The sequence below is a fragment of the Centruroides vittatus genome, unplaced genomic scaffold, assembly GCF_030686945.1.
Source record: "Centruroides vittatus isolate TY-2023 unplaced genomic scaffold, ASM3068694v2 contig_1408, whole genome shotgun sequence".
NCBI classification, from domain to species: Eukaryota; Metazoa; Arthropoda; class Arachnida; order Scorpiones; family Buthidae; genus Centruroides; species Centruroides vittatus.
This window is the reverse complement of record NW_027120884.1, coordinates 408,142-428,441: the sequence shown is the minus strand read 5'-3', so window position 1 is coordinate 428,441 and position 20,300 is coordinate 408,142. Positions and strand designations below refer to the sequence as shown.

At 29.3% G+C, this 20,300-nt stretch overlaps 1 pseudogene; it reads right to left on the bottom strand.

Moving 5' to 3' along the window:
• Window positions 1–20,300, bottom strand: part of LOC136968166 (glutamate receptor 1-like) — a 114,341-nt pseudogene that overhangs the window by 38,636 nt on the left and 55,405 nt on the right.

Sequence of the window (20,300 nt, the reverse complement as noted above, 5' to 3'; positions counted from 1 at the left end):
TAAATTTGAGACTAGAAAAAATATTCTATAATATTACTCATTGAAAATAAATACGCTTCAATTTTTATTGTTCAAAATAAATAAATAAAAAGTTTCTAAGGAATTTTAAAAATGTTCTATGATTACAAATATATCGACATCAATAAAATCAAAGCAGAATAAATATTCTTTGGGTTGTCGAATGCTTAACTTTATAGAAAGAAAAAATTCCTTTCTGATCAATTCGTCTTATCATAACACAAACTTTAGCATTTTGAATAGTGCAACACTTTATATTTTTGATTTTTTTTAAAAAATTCTATTCTTGAATAGCTAAAGTTGTATACCCAAGACTTTTTTAAAATTTATTATTACTGTTTTCAGCAGCTTTAATTTTAAAAAATGACCACAGAAATATTTTTGATGTACGTTCTTAGAAGAGTATAAGATATATTCAAAAAGAATTGATTGAAGGTCCTTCTATGTATATATGTGTGTCTTGTATAAAAAAGTAGAAATATTATTACATAAATTTTAAATTTTTACTTATAAAGTATAGCTTTATAAATAAAAACATCACTTATTAAGACATATTATAGCTTAATTATATTAATAAAGAAAATGTTTTTGTCAAATAAATGAGGTAAAATATATACTAAAATGTATATTTTATTATTATAAATTATAAAAAAAATTATATAAAATATATATTTTAAATATATTTCATGCCGTTCGTGACTTTTCCATTGTAATTTTTTGAATAATATCATTAAATGTAACAAGGATTAGAATTTGTTCCAATTTTTTTTTTCCAGACTCGACTAATGCATTTGCTTTATTTTTAATGGAAAACGTTATTAAATTAGTTAAAGTAAATGCAAAAAAGTGAATTTCTTTAGATTTTCTCGAATAATAATAACTAAGTTAATTCCTCTAAGAGTGCGAAGTGACTACTGGAAAATAAGTGGAAAAAATAAGAGATTAAACGTTGCTGAAAATAATAAATTATTCAAACAATAATATGCTAACCACATCTTTTGGCAAATTCGACTTGATTTGATATTCATCGCTCGAAATTTTCTTTTTATATACTTTTAAATCGTTTCCACTCGTTTTAGTAATCTATTTATGTTTATAATTAAATTTTTTAATGTAATTTGATAATCATCCAAATTTTTTTTTAATTTTAAATTGTTGCCGGAGTAAAAACTGTTATCGATTTAGAATATATAATATTAAATAATAATATAGTACTGAATACAAATTCATTAGAGCTCTTCACTATACTTTCTCATTATGTCCTGTAAGGACATAACAGCTATTCACTACGCTGTGAATAACCGTTACATAGTGAATAGCTGTTACTTTATATAATTACTACTACTATGTATTACTGTAACGTACTCTATAGTTAACATTTCTTAACAAATATCTATATTTTTCATTATTCAGTTCTCAAATGGGACCTTCTCTTTGTTTCTCTGTTATCTTCTTCAGGCCAAATCTTTGAATTGGCACTCTAATAATAATTATTCAGTTCACTTATATATATAAATATATATAATGAAATGGTCCTTTCAAAAAGTATGTTACTTTATTGATTAAAGTAATCTGTCAAAAGTTATTACAAAAAAATACTACAAATTGTCTTTCATTACATTGTATACAATAGGATAATATAAAAAGGCATACAGTAAAATTATTTTCGTGGATACAAGCGTGTATGCAAATAAATACAATACTTCTTAATCGAAATTCACTCGTAAGAATCTCTTTCGTGATATAAACAATTCACTGTATGATAAAAATCAACCATAGACAAAAGAGACATACACAGAAAAGAATCACAAAGTATATTGGGCACAGCAGTTTAAGATCAATAAGAATTTTTTATAAATTTAATTCTACATAAAATTTGTCGATAACAGATATAGACGATTCCCATAACAAGTAAGACAATATCACATAACACATCAATTTGTAAGCATTGTTTAGATAAACAGATTTCAACTGAATTGTCGAAATCTGCACAGAACATAAGAATTAATTACAGATAATATCAAAAATTTATCCTCTGCTGCTTTAGAGAATAACGTACGCATTAATTAACTAATCAAAATAACATTTATGAGAATTTTTGGGAGTTGCATTTATTGGTTTGGTGTGTATCATAAGTGAGAAACACACATATTGAGAACTGGTATGTATAGTTGTATGCACGAATTTCAGAGAAGAAAGAGCGGATTGGATTAAATTGAATTGATGGGATATGGCAACGAAACACATAATCTATTTGCCGAAGGGGCAGACCATTTTAACCATTAAAGCCAATAGGCATAATAGGGCCCAGTTAAAGAAATGGTGATAAAAGGACTAATAATGTTTTACAAAAATATACAAAAATAAGGCTATGTACTGCAGTCTAGTCTCTATCGTTCCAGGGCAGGGTATCGGTTGTAGTGTGAGTGAAAGATTGAATGAAAATCTTTTAAAGCCTAGGTGCTTGGCCATGGATAAATAAATTTCCTGAAGGGAGTGCCTTCTAGGAAACTTTCTATGGAAAATGGCATCTTACTTAGGTGTCAAACACGCGAATAAAACAGGAAAAACTCCACGTATTCCAGCCGTTGGTGAGGCATAAACCCACGACCAAGCCAGTGTTCAGAAAAGAAAGAGAGAAGAGCAAAATGTAAAAAACGTTAATTAGCTCTTATCACCGATTTTAAATTTTGCATCGAATTTCACAATACTTACTTTAAAAACAATCGCAATTTTAAACGCTAAAAAATAGAGAAAAATTTGCCTTGGTATATAAATTTTCAACTAATTTAATTAAATATCTTTACTGTAATAAACGTTATGTGATGTCGAACTTTGCACATAAAATTTATTTTAAGAATTTAAAATTTGTTAGTAAAATCGAACGATGATGAATCGTTAGTAATTATATAATGCACATATCGAGGCGTTGATGTTTTAATTACAATATCGAATGAAATTAATAAGTAATTATTCAACTTCTCGATTACTTATCGATACGAGTCTTTCAAAAATATATCCAAAGAAAAGTTTTGCCACAATAGTGAAGAATAAAGGATGTTCTTTAAGAAATAAATTGCATTGTTCGACCAAGATGAAAGAAATCTCTCTTTTAAACAAGGAAAAGTTCGCTTTTTTAATGGATGAGGAAAATAATCTTTTCGGATTTACTTTCTTTAATGTTATATTTTTCTATCTCACATTAAAAAAAATATACCTGGAAAATCGTGGTAACGGTATCGTAAAAGAATATCGAATCCATTATTTTCTCCGTTTACGATAGTTAATGTGGTTCATGATTTCAGAATGGTGGATTATTATGTTGGGAGCAAAACATAAAATAACTCAGATAATACTTATTTATCTATTATTTATTTTGGAGTAAGTGAATTACTTCAAGACATTTAATTTTACTTATCCTTACGTTAATTAAGATATACGCGTATATGTATTATCAGCGATTTCACTACAGCTTCGGTGAAAAAATAAAATCCGGCAACGAGTTGTTTAACTTTTCCGGCAACATTTGATGGCGCCATCTGTTACGATATTTTATTAAAAAGAACTTTTCTGTATTTTTGATTATTATATAATGACCAAAAAAACCTAATTTTGAGGGTAGGGATTGGTTTTTTAAAAAATTGTAAATAATAATAACGAGTAAAATCATCATTAAGTCAGACCCTACTCGAGTTATAACACGAACCTCTCTATCTTTTCACCCCCTCGACCTTTAACCATTAAAATTTAACGGCATCAATCCTCCTAATACACAAACTTTCTCACAAAATTTCAGAAAATTTCGACAAAAAGCACAGGAGTTATTAAGCTTCAAACAGGGTAAAGAAAACCGACTATTTCCCTCTGTTATGTATAAATAGCCAGGAAAGTAGTAAACAATGTATATCTATAATTTCTAAAAAAGAAAATTATAAAATATTCTTGAATTTACTTTGAAATATTTAAATTTCATATAAATTATATTATTTAATAATTAAAAATATATAAAAATATGAAATTTTCTTCCATATTATGTGATTCGTTCTTACAATATAATCCGGACGTAAGAAAAGAAACGGGAAAAAAATTCTAGTAGTATCAGAAATTATATTATTTAGGGGGGAAAAGAGGAGAAAAGAGGATTTTCTGTGATAAATCAAAGATGCTGAAGATTTGTATCACGAGATGTCGAGATATCTTACTAATAAAAAGATTTTTATCTAACAACATCTCTCGAATAACGAAATTTTTAGCAAGATCTCAAAAGAGAATATTCTTTGATTAGAAGCCAGAAAAAAATAAACATGACAAGATTTTTTTAAATCTCTATTAAGCCACATTTGTGTAGAGCAGATAGTGTTATAAACATTTAAAATATCGATTTTTCCCCCTCACGCGTGGAATTCATCACGCACGGTTTCTATTGGGAGTAGGCCTATTTAAGGGGCGATTTATGGTAATTTAGGTTTATAAATGGTGACTTACTTGTCGTATAAGTTCTCCAACCATTCCGTTCCAGCCCATTTCGGCATTTGGATCTTGTCCTCCATATTTGCTATCGTTTACTAACCTTAACTCGTACTTGATACCGAGATGTTCAGCAACTAAATCCGCTAAATCTTTACAGTAACCTTCGAATCTATCGTTTCCGATTAATTCCTCGCCGATTTCGGCTTTCTTTAACATTAAATAAGGCTCTTCCTGCGATAAACCATGAAATATTTATATTTTTAAGTGAAATTTCACTAAGTGAACGTCACGAAAAGTCAACTTACAAAGATACTTGTCACGATAAAGGTTTTATTTTTGATTTCTTTACTCTTCGGTTGACGAAGAAAAACTGAAGAATCTAAGACTAGTCCGCCGGAAGGTGTCCATCTTCCCAGCTTAAATAAAATAATTTCATTAATTTTAATTATATATAAATCATAATAAATCTTTATAGGGTGCGATTTCTAACGAAAATTGTGTGGCTCCATCTGTTAACATAAATTGGAAATGGAACGAGTTTGGTTTAATTTAATTTAAATAAACGAAAATTAAATAATTATTTATTATACTATTATTATTATTTAAAATTTTATATTAAATTTATTTATCTAGATATAATTTAAAAGATAAAGCCTAAAAAATAAAAAATAAAATGTCAATCTTGATTGGCTGAGTTGATTTGTATCAATTTTCACAATATTTTATCATAAATTTTTATGTAATGGATATTTAAATATGCAAATATATTCATTTTTTCTCATTTAATTTTAATTCTATTGTAGAATGTATCACAGTAGTAAAATCATATTTCATTGTTATAGCTTAGAATTTGTATTGCCTCCATTATATTGTAATGGAGGCAATACAAATCACTATAAGGCCATACCCTTATAGCGCAGCTGTTACTTTACGTAATTACAATTATTATATAAACATTCCTCAATAAATATCTTATTTATTTTTATATTTTCTCATTCATCCTCTTTCTTATTCCCTCTCTTCCTTTCTTCATCCTAGACTCTTCAGACTAAACTCTACCCCCTAATAATAACAATCATAATATTAATGAAATCTTAATACCTTCACCTGATAATATGAAGGAATACTTTAAATTTTGAAATTTTTTCGTAATTTAACATAAAATGTTTAGAAAATCTATAAAATTAATAATTAAATACTCAAATTTGATAGCAAGATTTAATTAAATCGAATGTAATTAAAATACTTTAATATTATTATTATTTTAAGCAATTTTACGTAATATTAACGTAGATAATTTTCTTGAATTTTTTCGAATTATTTGTATGTAATTCTTCGGAAAATCTGCGTAAATAAATTTTTAAAAATGAAGAGAAGACACTTCTAACGATTGAGAATAATGATGATAAAGTGCCAAATTTTGGATATCTTTACAAAAGAGATTGTCGAATGCAATGTAAAAAAATATGGCGCCTGTAAACAGTCGCGTGGCCAAAAATCATCATCTGAAAAAACAAAATCTCGAAAGATTTTTTTTTAAATTAAAAAAAGGCAGTTTATTGCAGGGTTGATGTTTTCGAAGCGTAAAAACCTTCATTAGATCAAAGCAATTATCGTCAAAGTTTAGCAAAACGAAAGTAAATGATCATTATCTTTTATTTCTTTTCCAGAATTTCATTTATTTTTTTTATTTTTTTCTTTATTCAGATTAACAGAGTTGTCATCTGGAAATGTTATTAAAATATGAATGACATAAATGATCTTTCCTTTCCTTTTTTAATGCTTAAAATTAACTCCCGACTGTGGCCATTCTTTTAGTAATTAAAAATAATTACACAATAATTAATTGTAACTTTTATAAAGCGTATATAAACTGTTGTAAATTTTGGAAGTTGTTAAAAATATAATTAAATGGAATTTGTGTCACCAGATGGCGCTACCTACCTTAACCATTTCGCTGTTCATGTTCATTTCCACCACGTCTATGAAGAAATTTTTTCTTTGTCCGTCTTCCCCAAACGAGATGTTACCTGTTAACCCTTTTATGTCCGTCTGTTAATGATAAATTTAGTTTTATATAGTTTAATAAATTAATTGTTTTTTAAAATTAATTGTATTTATAAATAAGAATTATCAAAGAGAACCGAACAATATACAATTGAATGAATGATGGTAGAAAGGGATGAAGAAAAATTACAGTATCAGACCCTCTTCATATATCTTGCAAGCTTCTCTCCGTGTTCCCACGCCAAAACTGGAAGCCTTCTACAGTCGATCCCTTTGGTGCCATTGTTGTATACTTCGCCTCTTCGAAAATTGTTACGGAATATGTCTGGCTTCCTTTTTAACAGGCGATTGTACGCATCCAAAATCACCTTTGTACTGTCGTACATAAGAGCAACGTCGGCCTGCCAATGTACAAAATCATTATTGCATTGGAATTTCCTCCATTATAAGGCCTCATCTAAAGAATAATCTTTGATACCAAGAGGTATTTCATAATACAAAGTAGTAAAAATGGGTTCGGATGAAATATTTAATTACCGATATATATTTAGTTCCCGCTCCGGGCCATCTGGAAGGATCCAGAAATTTCCAAGTAGATAAAATATGCCTAAATTCCGAAGAAGACGGTTGCAAAATCCGAAATCCCGTTATATTAAGAGCCCCAAATTCTAACACTTCGTTATTCCAATATTCGTCCATCACCTGGAAAAAAGGGATATTTTCGAAAAATCTGTAGCGCCATCTCGTGGAAGAATTTTAAAATAATGACAAAAATTCTTTTAACACCTTTAAAATAATAAAGCGCCTTAAAAATAAAAATTTTAACTAAAAGAATAAATCATTTAATATATTATTCAATTTTTAAAAGCGAATAGAATCTTTTAAAAGAAAGAAGGTATATTCTAGATACAAGTAAATACTCTCTGTTTTTACAAAAATAAAGGAAAATAATATTCGTTATGGAGATTTTATAGACAAAACAAAACTTCAATAACGTAAGTAGAAAGTGCAGGTTTTTCCTTATTGTCAAATATAGTATTACCAGATTGGTAAAGAGAAAATGGTAGTTTCTCCTTCCCATGTATATATCCCTGACATGATTAATGACAACGGATCTGGCTGTTGCGGCATTGCAGTCCAAAACTACATATTTTCTACTAACGGGATCGGCTATCTCTACTGAATGCAAAAAATCATTAGCTTCGGTGGCATTTTTTATCTTCTTCACCACGGGTACCTCCAATTTGTAGTTCTCTGCGCTTAATTGAAATATGTATTGAAGTTTTAAAAGTCCTGCAAATGAAAAATCCTTTATTGTTTTATATAATAATCAGTCCTTTAACAATAACATAAAAATATTTAAATAATTTCCATTAAAAAAAAATGAAGTATTCTTTGTATATCTTCGTTTTATCCGTGGTACTGTATAACAATTGGAAATTTCTACGATTCATCCCTCGTCTGTTGAATACAAATTGCAAATAGAAAAAATATATATATATATACTCAATGAAATGTTAATATTTCTTTCGAAAATTTCGTTCTAACCGAATTTATTTTCTTGTAAATTTGATTGAGTGACAATCTATCCACTTCTCGAGTTTATCCGGATAATCGAATTCAATTCTAAATTCGCAACCGTCTCATCAATATGGAATATCATTTACATACAAGTAATATAATTTTTATTTTGTTACAGACTTAACTCTAATCGGATATAAAATACAGAATTTCGAACGTGACGTGTATATGTATATACGTAGCCTAAAAAAAATTAGTAAAAGTTAATTTGTAATTTAAAATTACATAATAACAGTTATCTAAGTGTATTAAGTTGTAAATTTTGAGATAAAGTTATATAATTTCATCCTGGGAGAGTAGTTATAAAGATTTCTGGAGTCGTTTATTGTTACGGACATAAATCCCTCAAGTCATAACCAATTACTGGAAACCATTGCAGAATCTTCGACCGCAGCCCATTTAGCTTTTACATAATAAGCATCAAATAATAATTCTCATCAGAAATAAATATTATTCATCCAAGGGATTTTCGATTGGACATTTCAAATTTTTATTACTTTACGAAATAATTACGGTATAAAATTTATGTCCGGTTATATCGATCTCATAGGGCGTTATGGTTATGGACGGACGAAATAATATATATATATATATATATATATATATATAAAGAAAAAGATTACCAACCATCTTGGGATGTTAATAGAAGAATATAGGGCCTAGTTGTAATGTAGTGATGAAGTATATAAGCGGGCCAGTTAATTTTATTTAGAAATCAATATTCATTGCCGTATAGTAGACCGGTACTAAGTCATTATTCGCAGTTTCCATCCATATCTTATTACAAATCACAGTTTTAGATACACTCTTACTGGAGGGGGTGACGTCATTTTACTCTGCATTCTACTCTCGAGAGAATTGCGGTGCCGGAGAAAGGCAATCGCTTTCCATTCTCTCTACCCTACGTAATGGGGAAAAAATCACTCCTCGTCTTCTTTCCTTCCAATAAAAATAAACATTTTCACTCGTCAATTTTTCTCAATTTCCCTTCTTCTCTCTCCATCTTCCTCTCCCAACGCACGCATATAATCCCCAGATTTCCCTAATATTAAATTTTATTTTAAAAAAGTAACTTAATAGCCAAAACAATATGTAAAATACATAAATAGTCGTATCTTCTAGCTACTTATATTTATGAAATAAATAAATAAATAAATATTTTTTAGGAAATTTTTTAAAACATTTAATATATATAAAATCATTTCCGAAATCGTCCACCAGATGGTGTTAAAATACGTAAAACGGTTACTTCTTCGTAAATTACATTATAAACGCGTTAATAATGAACGATGTTACATTTAATTTAATTAATTTGGAAGGAGAAAATGTTTACGAAATTAAGGCAAATTATATATTTAACAATAAACAATTTTCTAATTCGAGAAATATAAATTTTATATGAAGTTGGGAGAAGAGAATTTAGGTTTTTATAAAAAATATATAAAAATAAAAATGGCGGATTTGGATGGAAAATATCAAAAAGTATAACAATCGAAAGAGTCTAGAAATTTCCGCCAGGCAGCAGGTTGGGTAGAAGGCTATAAAGCCGAGTTGCCATCGATCCAGTTGCTGCCTTTCGCTACCTTTAAACACATTCTACACATCATTGGTCGACGACAATAGAGATTCCCCGGAGGACTCCATACTACATTCGCCTTATCGCTGCACCGCTACAGGCCTGGCACAATGGAGAGACAAGTTGGCTGTGTCTCCCTTATCTCGGCCACGCTGTCCCTGCAATTAGCTGTTCCAAGACCCAACAACCCCACTGAAAAGCTCCGAACTCTTCTTTCCTCCACCCCAAAAACATTCCTCTTTTTCTCCCCCTTCTTTCCACAAAATAATACAGCCAATCGCTAATTAATACCCTTTAGTTTTAAATTTCTTGCGGGAGATGCTGAGCACAGCTATCGACACTATATTATTATTATACGTAACGTGATAATTGTTGCAAGAAAGGGAATAAAATAAAATTATACCAGTACTTAATGATAAGGATCTCTTCTTTTTTTGAGTGTAATTTTAATGTATTCTACAAATATATATTAAATTACTCGAGATAAATTTGAATGATAAGTTCGGTTTCGACATTAAAAATATAATAAATTCTTTAAACTTTATATAAAATTATAACGAGACCATTTTTTTTTTTTTTTAAATATATATGGAAAAGTTTGCAGTTTAACTAGATGATACAATCAATTCTGCAACGCTAAGACGATGCGATAACTTTAGCCAGACATGTGATATGCCATACGGTTAGAGGATAATGACGTCATTTGGCATAGCACGGATAGACACTTTGACTTCCCCATTAAAATATTCTACAAAGATACTCTCATTAAATATCCAGAGATGCCGAGAATTAACAACTGTTTCGGATGAGGATAAAGAGGAGAGAGAGATTTAAATCTCCTCTTCGATAATTAATTTTTATTCTATTTATTTTTTATGGATTTTCTTTAATTATTAAATTATAAACACTATAAAACTCTTTGTTTATTTTATATATTAAATATAAAATAATATTTAAAAGTATTTTAATGGCTGTTATTATATAAAATATAAGCTTTATTATCTACAGAAAAAAAATACTTAATTTAAAGAGTTTTTTTAGAATTTTTAATGTTAAAAGAGGGAAAATATTTTCTGATTTCGTTAGAATGTAGACTTACAAATTAATTTTAGTGGTAAATTTTTAGAATGAAATAGGAAAAAAAATTAATTGAATTTTCTTCTATTAATACTTAAGATGTTTAATTTTTAAATTCTATTTAATGTTATATTTTAATCTAATTGTGGCTTTAATCCCTCAATAATGCTTAATGCGATTATAATCAATAAAATATTAAAGAAGAGAATTGGATTATCCACTAGAATTGTTAATATGAATAATAAAAATAAATAAATAAATAAATAAAAATATCGAAAATTTAAAAAATCCAATTATTTGATTTAGAATAAAATTTATATTTATTGCAGCGCATTTGTGTTGAAAATTTAAACATTCGAGCGAAAATAATTAGAAATTAAAATCGCATTTACTCTCGACTGCAATTTTAATATTTCTTGACAATTTTGTAAATGTTGGAAAGTAGAATACTTCAAGAAATTGATTTGAATCAACAATTCGATATTTTAATTTAAAGAAAATTTTCAGAAGTACTCTCCTCGACATCACAAAAATGCTCAAAATTGAATATTCATTAATAAATGATAGAAAATGTTTATGTTATAAATATAAACAATGCTATTTTGTAAATAAATCGCGGAAATTTTCAGTAATTGGGATGCAATTTGAAAAAAAATTATAGACCTATAAATTCCCACTCTCCGTCTGTCTGTCTGTCTGTCCTTTCTTAATATCGAGAATGGAGGGAGAAGAAGGCCCCAACTAACTATATATAACCTTCCAATACAAACCGAAAATCATGTTTTTCAATTGAAAAATTTTCCCGGAAAGGTGTTAGATGACCGGCACGACTCTGTTTTTAAAGGAAAGGTATGATGTACAGGGGCAAGCCGCTACTAATTTGAGGTGGAAAGCATATATTTTAAATTAAATTAATTAAAAATATGATTAAAATTGCAACATTTTTGATCTTAAGTTACTAAGTTAGATAAGAATAAGGGTATATAATTATTATATAGTATGCAGATATGCGTATTTACGCTACAAAGTAATGCTTGTTTGATGATGAAATAATAAGACAAAATACTTTAATTTCTTCTAAAATGAAGAACAAAGACATATTTACAGAATGAAACTACTCTATCTACCCTCCATCTTCATTTACACATTTTATCCACTGTTCTTTTCATAATGTGAAAGTCATTCTATAAATAGGGGGGTTCCAGCGAGTTGCACAAATTTTTCAGTTTTCTTAAACTGAAGTTAAGTCACTGTTTTGATTGAAAGATCTCGTAGATGCCTCTTCGAGTGACTAAATAAAAAAAAGAGGGGTGCTGCATCAATTTCCATGCATAATTGGCAATGTTCTCCAGAGTCTGGTGAGATTATTTTTTGATATCCTGAGTGATTGATAATTGAACAAATGTGTCCAATGGATATTACCAATATTTCTGAGATTTTTCTGATCTTCAAACGTCGGTTATTTTGAATCATGTCATCAATTTTTAACGATTTTCATCTGTAACACTTGTTGAAGGTCTATCACTTCTAGGCTTATCCATAGTGATGCTTCCATTTTTAAAATGATTAAGCTACATTCTGACATTGTTTCACTATTAAAATCTAAGTGCCCCTTCAAATATATCATTTTTCAATATATAAAATAGGAGTAATTACAGTAAAATTTTAATAAATATGGCCCTATTACCAAGTTGTTTATGCTGTACAAATTCTCGAAATTTAATCATTATAGTAAGGCTTACTAGGCATAGAAAGAATAGCGGGTTTAAATATAATGGTAAAATTTATAATAAACGTACTGCACAATAGGGATAAAAATTCTTCACAATAGTTTTTATTTATTCAAAATACGTGTAATAAATACCATAAAAACTTATAAAGAGGAAAACTGACTTACTTAGCTTAAATTTCTAAGTGATTTTTAAGATTTTTATTATTTTAAAAATTATTAATAATTATTTTTGTATAACCTCTTTTATATCTTATTATAGAAAGAGTATCTTGGCCTTTTGTTATAAACAGAAACATCGAGAGGGAGGAGGCAAGGAGAAAACTCGGAAGTTCTCGTGGTTCTTACCCTTATAAACTAAAATAAAATGTTTAAGACTACTTTCTGTTAATGATAAAACATCTGTTTATATATCTGTTTTTGAAGATATAAAATCCTCAAAAATACTGTAAAAAAGGCCCCCTAAAAAGCGAAAGAGGCCCTCTCCACCCAAAGCCACATACCAGCGCTCCTGCAGCCCTGGATGTAAAGTATACAATTTAGCGTATAGCTATGGCAATCGAAAGAAATTTGATCCTGGATTCCTCGTTAAAATTATTATCATTAATGGCTTCATTCAAAGAAACTACGATTTTCGAACAATTTTAAAACGAGATAGCAACTTAACTTTTAAAAATGTCTAAAATTATCAAAAGACTTTTGTGAAAATAGTATGCACATTTTGTTTATTTAATACATAAATTATTTAATTAAAATAAGCCACATCCATTCTGAAAAATCTAAAATTTAATTCTACCCCTCTTTAGAATCGAAAAATAATTTATTAAAATTATTGAATAAGACTGAATAAGCAAGCGACTTCCTTTTGTAAATAGATTAATCTCCGGCGTGCCAGTGGAAAAGTTGAAAATATCGAAAATAGTGATTATGTCGACACGTTCATTTGACACCATTGTACAATGCCATCCGTTGTGATGTTATCGTTTGGAGTTTCGACAACAAAGAGACTTAATGCCATAGCCCACCCCTAGTAGCCGGGTCGGAGGATCGTTAGTCGCCGCTTGATTACGTCCACCTTCTGTACTAATAGCCTGATTACCACGTCGTGGCAAACCAGAAGTGGGCAGATCCACCACACGACCGACTGATTAGCTGACTAGGATACACGTTCCGACACTCGCCACACAGATATGTCTTGTGGAAAGAATGTCTCGACCTCTAGCAAACATTCTCTACAAACTAAGTTCTTCACGTCACTCTCCTCCTTCCAATACTTTCTTTTTTTCTTTCTCATTCTCTACAAAATTATCTGTTTAAAATACGGAAAATGTATATACATCCCTATCTTGTAACTAGTAATTGAACACTACTAGAAAATTTTTTTTTAATTTTATTCTTATATGAATGTATTAAAATAAATTAAAATTAGGATTTTAATTGAAAATGTATTAGGAAATTAGGAAATTCTCTCTTCTTTCAATACAGTCGACACAACGAAGATTAGAGAGGAATTTTCTCTCTATGGAGGTAAGTGAATTTTTTTAGTGTAAGATTGTATTTATGCCGGAATGTTACAAAGGCTTTCAATAGTAATGCCTGTACGGATAGAAAAGGAAAGTGAATATTGTTGGTAACAAGAAGTGTAAGGATGAAACTCAATAACACACAAAAGTATCTGATAACACTAGACTAGTATAACACTAGTTTTAGTGTTACCTTGATGGTTATTCTTGATTTGTTAATAGATTTGTTAGTAATAATTCGACTAGTGAAAAAATGTATTATTTATTGATGTACACATTTGTTTCGTATATAATTAACACTAATTTTTCTTGAACTATAAAACTCTCAGTTCCACAGATTTGTTTACCACACAGTTTCTCTGTAACTTGTTCACCGTTTTATAGAGCCACTTTTAACAGGAAAACTATATGCTAAATCAACACATGGTTTATTTTGCAGATAAATTCTGTTTTTCACTAGATTTATAATTTTACTTTTTAATATTTTAGTCCTGCAATACAGAATAATATACTTAAAAATTCCCTTACATTAGAATATTCAGTGAGATAATTACTTGAATTTGTTTTATAATTTAAAATGTGTGCAAATTAGTTATAAATAATTAAATTTTAAATGTTAGTTTAAAACAAACAAGGCAAATTACATCTAAATATTAAAAAATAGATTTCTTCGCCGCAATGAATATAATTTAACTCAACGAAAATTAAAGTATAAAAAAAAATATTCGCATAAAAAAAAATCTATCTCCTTTAAGGGGTTTTTATTTAATTTTATTACAATTGTTACTTAAAATATATAAAAATAAAATCTACTTAGTTAAATCGTCATACAATAAAAATCATTGTGGGAGAAGTTAAATTTTGTTTATATTTCATTTGCAATGGACGATAGAAAAATGAAATATTTGTAAAGAGGAAACTAACTATTTGCAATGATTGAATATTTGATAAAAATATTCAAACGATATCATAAATCTGTACCAAAAAGCGACAAAAGACTGTCGAAGAGTCATTAAGAACGTGGCCATGAATAACTTATTCGGTTTTAGGCACACGTTGCAAATTTAAGACCCGGGGCGAATGCGTATCAAACAGTACTTTTAAGTAATTTATTGCCAGTTGAATATCTACTTTCCACATGATGTAGATCAGATATATGATATAAAAATCCCCTCGAGAGTATCTTGAACAGTTTTCTCACCGAATAAACTACCATCTGTTTGATTTATTGTCGACAATTTTCCGAGTATGTAAACTCTACTATAAATCTCTGTATGAGTATAAGTAACGAAGATATATAGTTCGAGGCCTATCTAGAAGAGGAAATGATCATTTCCTACTATTTTCATTTCATTCGGAGTTACCGTAATAAACAATTGATATCGTTTCTTGTCATCTCGAATATAAAAAAAAACCACTATTTATCACGTTTTATTTTTAAAAATCATCGCTTCCATCATAAAGATGTTTATTTTAATTTTATGAAAATATTTCAAAGAAAAAATCTTCGCCTAAAACTTCCAGGAGTTTATTAAAATTAAAACTTTTAATTAGATTTTATACGAGAAGTAATAAATTTGGGTAAATAAATATAACATTAAAGTCGCCTATTGTGTATATTTAAATAAATTAGAAAGTTTTTAAAGTATTTAAGAAGAAAAATTAGAATTTATTCTAATTTGCATAACGTGGATAGGATTATTTTCTTGCCTGACACAGCGTTATAGAGTTAATACTTTCTTAGGAAATTTTCTGTAATTGCGATTTAGATTTTTACCTTATTTTACAATATTATAGATTAAGTCGTACAAATTATACGTGTAATGAAGTACGTTACGAAAAAAATAAAAATATGAAAAACATATGATCCTACATGTCATAGTTTTCTAGACATTGTTTTATCATTTTTTTTAATTTTCTAGAAATATAAACGGTCAACCTACAGCTCTGGGAATCCGAGATCGAATCTGGGTGATCAACCATGAGAATTTTCAGGGGATGGTCTGTAAAATGTATCAAGCCTCTCCTTCAACAACTGATTAAAATTCGCAATGGGTACGATGAAAAGAGGCCTCTTAGAACTACAGATAGTGGGAACAAATCTACTTTTCTAATAAAGAAAATTTTGGGTTAAAAAAAAAAATGGTTAATGAGCCACCTGCAAACTGTTGTGTTCTTTATCTACATTATAAAGATAATATTAACTTCCTATTTTATTTTTATTTAATAATAGATCTCGGAATATTTAAATTGAGTCGAAAGAAGACACTGAAATAAATTCTGGCACATAAAAAAAAACTTGTCTATTTTGTAGTATACGGGTCTGGTCGATGTGTTTTGTGCGAGAATCACGTTAGAAATTTCTCTTTTGATGAATTCTTCGCATTTCAACACGAAATGTCTTTGAAAAGAATGAAAAGTTTATTGTAAGAATCTGTTTCTAAGAGTTTTTGCGGAGTCGTGTTGTAACGTGGAGTTTTCTGTTGAATATATTTATTTTTCTAGCTTTCGACCCGATCATTCATAAACAAACTACTTTTCTAGAGAAAGAAATAGACCTATTTTATTTTACTTTAATATATATAACATAATTTTTTTATTATTTCTAAATTGTGCGATAGATTGTGCCATGTATTTTAATTGTCATCTAACAAAATAATCGAGAAATGGTTCTGTTCTTTCCTCTAACAGAACTAGGGATTTAATGACTTTACTCCCCTAAAAAGCTACTTTACAAAATCTGTTTCGGGCTGGTGATTTCAAAACTGTTGTTCTGGTAAGACCTATAAAGGTTCAATTAGTTTTCACTTCTTATTGTTGAGGGAGAGTAAGTCAGTCGCCATTTTGTCACGGGTTTTCCCAGCTTAATGGTCCGTGTAGAGTATTGCAGCATCACGTTCCATTCGTCAGATTTATAGTCTTTCCACTGGTGTTTACTTCTCGGATGAACGGGTGGGTAACTGCGCTCCGAATTAATACTACCTCCCGTGCTTTACGGCCACGTTTTCTGCCTGCATCGTCCAGATAACGACTATAGAAAGGTTAGCTTAGTATGATGTCAGCTGCACTTAAACCGTGTTGTCGACAATAGATGATCACCATATTCGTTCCAAGAGAACGAGAAAAATCCTTAATTGTTACAATTGTTAACTTTTCTATACGAAATTATCAAGAAATTAGAAAGCGATAACATAATTTATACAAGTTTTGCACAGGGGCTTTTTTTCTGCTACGAGTTACTCGATAATTCTAACACACCCCTCTATGTTAAATTAATATTCAACTTACTAATTCTAATTGAAATGCTATTCTTTTATATTTTTATATTTCATACAATGCTACTATAAAGAACAATACAAAAATAATTAACCCTGTTTAAACGTCGATTATTTATCTAAATTAATATTCTTTTGCTAATTTAAATTTCTAAATTAACTTTCAAACTTTTGTCATCTCTTAAAAAGTGACATTTGATCTAGGATTAGCCAAACTTTCTCATTTCTCAACTAACACTGCACAACTACCTGGTTCATCCGTCAACACAGTTTTGTCCCCCATCACTCCAAGCCTTCTCCGAAATTAGACATTTGTTTCGGTGTCTCCGGGGTGTCGTCAGGATCCAAGTACTCCGGTCATCCCCTGAGTATCACGTGGTATTGACTAGTGATGCCGGTCGTCATAGCAACTCGTGTGGTGCGTGACAAGCAATTGGGGCTTGCAGAACGGTATAAGACAGGAAGATGAGAAATTTTTGTAGCATCGAAACAGAACGACTCTTCTCGTCATTCAATATAAAAGATTTTGATATCGATGCGCATTTTCAGTAGCTTTAACAAAATTGGAAGAAGGAGAACTTGTAATATTTAAATGCAAAAAAAAAAAAATTCAAGAATTATTAATTTACAACACTCCCTACAGTTTTATGAATTGCAAACAGACTTAATATTCAAAAGGAAAGTCAGATTGATTTTCTTTTTCTCTGCAGGCTTATTAATTATTCAAATACTTTCCAACAAAAGTCAAGCTTAGTCTTCGAGAAAAATAATTTAAACATTTTGTTCCAAGTATATATATATATAAATATATATTACGTAACATTTAAATTATTTATAAATCTCAGTCTATATAAATTTAATATTATCATCATCATATTATATTAAGTGTATTCTCTATTGTGACATCAAAAATACCCTTCACAAAATCTACTTCTTAATGATAATTACGTAATTTATGAACAAATTTTAAATAATTCGTGACCAATAATAATACGTCGTTAATTATTTGAAGTAACTTACTGGAGAAAGTTATACATAGTTATACATTTTGGATATATATGTATATATAGAGAGCATAAATCACGATAATTCGAAGCGAAGAACTTATGCGTGATGAAACTAAGCAGAGTGACTTCAAAGGCTATCAATTTTAATCGAATTGCCGTCTGCCTTCAGAAACCAGACCCCTTAATATTATGGGATAACCGGTTGTTTATTGAGATTTATGGGGTCGACAAAGACTTGTGGCATAAGAAAGGTCTGTGCGCGTTATATGTACTCCGTCAATATATGTATAAAGTACTTTTTGACGAATTGATCAAATATATAACTTAGAATTTCTCTTAAAATATTGAAATTGCACATAATATTAAGCTAAAAATTGAAGGATTTATTTATAATAGTTTCTTTGTATTCTCCACACGTAAATTAACTGAAGGAGTAACAACGTATTTTATCATCTTGTAAATGATATACGATACTTGCGAATTTATTTATTAAGTAGACATTTTACAGGAGGGTCACGATGAAAGAATTTACTTCGATCATTCGAATGCCTGTTTACATTTATCATAGTCGAATAAAATAATCTTAACACACTGAATAGAATAATGCTATTTTAATACAGCCAAACCTCTGAGTAGCGGCCATTGATGAGAACACACAAATTGGCAGATCTTCGGTGTCCGTTGCTTGGAGGTTATTTTGTATGCATTTCTGTTTAAAAAGAAATGTTGCTGAAAAAATGGCCGCTATTTAGAGGTGGCCGTTATATTTTCTCTTTCAATTATTTCAGCAGTCGTAGGAATTTTCGATCTACTATAAAATGCAGCCAGATTTTAAGAGAATAATGATAAATAAAAATGATAAACCTGTAAACGACAGCCATTTTTAGAAACGCATACAAAATAACCTGCAAATAACGGTCACCCTCAAACAGTGGCCATTTTTTTGTTTACGTCAGTGGCCGTTGTTGAGAGGTTTCATTTCATAATCTTTTACGATCGATGCTTAAAGTAATTAATTAAACAGATAATTATTTATCGATATACATAAAATGTTACGTGTTAGATGTTGAAATAAACGCCACGACTTTAAACAAAACAAAAAAATTATCTAATTTACCCGCCGAATTCAAACATGAAGCAATGACGAAAACAGTTACGGAATTTACGTCAGCGATGGCGTCACAGTCGACGACATTCGAATGTAACTGATACATTATTGCGTACGCAATTTTCGCGTCGCAACCGATCGTGCTCAGTGTGAACCGATACGTTTCATAATACTCAATTTTTCTTGGCGATTTTTATTCATATAATAAATGTTTTCGATTTTATAACTGTATAAGTTCTTATTTAAAAATTACAAGAGAAAAACAAATTACTCGGAGATAGAAAGAGTTATTTTTTTCCTGATTAGTTTCTGTTTTATTTTATTTTATTTTATTTATTTATTTTTTTATTTTATTTTTTATTTTTTGAAACGAAGAGAAAGTGGGCCGGTGGGTGATTTTAGAAACATAATTACCAGAAGAAATGCGCTTCACTTTAAGAAATCTAAATAAGAGAGAGCTTTTAAAAGGAATCGGGGGAATGGTTATTCGAGTTCAGACATTAAAGATGGTCACAAAAGAGAGAATGACGGATGACGTCGCTGGCTAACCGGGCACTGGTGCAGGAAGTCCCGCTGTCAGCCAGGGTAAAGCAGTTTAATCTGGCGGCAGAGTTCGTGTTCACTCAACCGGAATTTTCCGGTCTGTATATATTAAATATGTCGGACACGTTCTTGTTTGTCGTTTCGACATCTTTGAAAAATAAGTAGTCTCCTATTAAAACAACTTTATATATATATATAAATCGATTATTTTTGCTGCATTTTGTAAACAAACACATCGATTTAATCATTATTATTATTATTTTTTTTATTAATGACAATTTGCATACTTTTACGGTATAAATTATTTATAAAATAAGATACGAAAACAAAATAAAATTTCTATGTATTGTGCACAGTTTAAATGTTAAAAATTTTCTTTCTCTATA